Source organism: Octopus bimaculoides, chromosome 14 (genome assembly GCF_001194135.2).
Source record: "Octopus bimaculoides isolate UCB-OBI-ISO-001 chromosome 14, ASM119413v2, whole genome shotgun sequence".
Lineage (NCBI taxonomy): Eukaryota > Metazoa > Mollusca > Cephalopoda > Octopoda > Octopodidae > Octopus > Octopus bimaculoides.
In genome coordinates, this window is record NC_068994.1 from 35,407,560 (window position 1) to 35,409,774 (window position 2,215).

Below are 2,215 nucleotides of genomic sequence, written 5' to 3' on the forward strand. Positions count from 1 at the left end.
GTGTGTGTGTGTGTGTGTGTGTGTGTGTGTGTGTGTATATATATATATATATATATATATATATATATACACAGATATGGATGTGTATGTATGTAAGTGTTGTCAGTTCTATCTATTTAATTTTCTCTCTTGTTGTGCTGTATGTATATCTGTGCATGCATACTTGTGTTTATGTGTGTATATGTATGTGTATATATATTATTTGTATATATTTGGAATTTGTTGCAGACAATGACAAGCTCATTTGTGGTTCCAAATAGGAAAGGAAACAGAACCCTTCTGTTTTCTTCTGTAATCTTTAAGACACAACTCTTAAACTCTTCCCCACCCCCACCAACCTTACCTCTCCCTCTTTCCCATTCTTTGTCTCTCTGCAACACTCTCTCTCTCTCTCTCTCTCTCTCTCTCTCTCTCCCCCTCTCTCTTTCTCCCTCCCTCTCTCTCTCTCTTTCTCTAAGACTCAACTAATGTAATAGTGTGCATGTAAATAGGGGAAAAAAAAAAATTATTTTCAGTGGTTTATCAACAGCATCTATAACAAACTCTGTATTATCGATAAAGATAAATAAAATAACATAAAAAAAATAAGTCCATCCAACAAACAATAATAACATAAACACACACACACACACACACATTCTTTTTAAAAAATTACAACAGTAACAACGTGCAAATGAAAAAGAAAATTTTAAACAAATTAACAAGAGTAAAGGAGAAAAATAAAAAAATATTGCAATATAAGTTTAAAAAATAAAACGATAAAGAATTTATACAATAAAATACACACACATATACATACACACACTCATCTGCATGCATGTATGTATGTAGATGTATATATAATGACGCACAAAAATTCTACATTGTATACATACATGTATCAGAAAAAAAAAAATTTAACAAAAAAATTTGGCCACAGTTGAAATTGTATGTACGTGTATATGTATGTATATATCTGTGTGTTTATGCATTTGTATATGTATATACATACATGCATACTCATATATATACATATGTATATATATTTGATATATTTGTGTGTGTACTCTGCAATTGTGAGAAAGCTAAAATAATGAAGTTTGTAGGAAATTAAGGTGAAATGGTGATAGCAATGGTGGGCATGGTGATGGTAATAGTGATGTTGTGTGAGTGGTCTTAGTGGTAGGTTTGGATGAAGAAATAAATATAGGGAAAGTAAAGGGGGGGGGGAGGATGGAAGTGGTGAAAAAATATCTAGGGATAGCTAGTAAGGAAGAAGTAGGTGAGGGTAGAGGCTATTCAAAAATTCAGAAGGAGTAAAAAGGCATTTCAGAGTAGGGTGAGAGAATGTAAAGGAGATATGGGAGGATATATATGTGTGTGTGTGTGTGTGTGTGTGTGTGTGTGTATATATGTAAGCTGATCTTTCAGATAAGGGATAAGTTTTTTAAAAAAACATGGAGGAAAAGTGGTTGAGGGTGGGGTGTATTCTTTATATTTTGAGAAGGATGATTTAATGTTTTAAAAAGGCTTGATTTATGCCTTGTTCTTACCATGTGAAATTTCTTTTAGCCATCATCATCATCATAATCATTATTATTATTATTATTATTATTATATATTTTATGTATATTATGTATCACGTTGTTGTTGTTGCTGTTGCTTAAAGTTATAAGATAAAACTGGAATTATAGACACACCGTTTACATTATCGAACATACCAGTATTTTTTTAAAAATTTTATTTCATAGTTTTTCTTCTTTTTTTTTAATCCGCCCCCACCACATATTTTGATCAACGAAAAATTTTTAATATCTTTTCAGCAGAAAAACAACAACACCACCAACAACAACAACAAAAAAAAAGGGAAGCAAAATAGAATAAGATAAAAATTATAATAAAAAAAGATATTGGAAAAAGAATTTTTAAGGGAGAAAGTCGAGAAAATAAAATCACTGAAACTGCCTTTTCTTTCCCCCTTCCCCTCATCACTATCATCTTCGCCACTGCCACCAAAAATTTTCCTACTGAAATAAAATCGAATGATGTAAAAAGAAAAAAGAATATAACATTTAAAAAAATGTAAAAATAAAAAAAACAAAATACTGGAGAGGGAAAAATTGGAAAGATAAAGAAAGATAATGAAAAAGAGAGAGAAAAAGTGAAACATTTTCATTTTTTCTGTATATTTTAATTTTATTATTATTATTATTATTATTATTATTATTATTATTAT

The 2,215-nt window shown here is 29.8% G+C and overlaps 1 protein-coding gene across 3 annotated transcripts in view; it reads right to left on the bottom strand.

Annotated features, from left to right (window-relative positions):
- The window catches only part of LOC106881593 (protocadherin beta-15), a 363,194-nt gene that overhangs the window by 74,439 nt on the left and 286,540 nt on the right, over window positions 1-2,215 (bottom strand). The window lies entirely within an intron of this gene.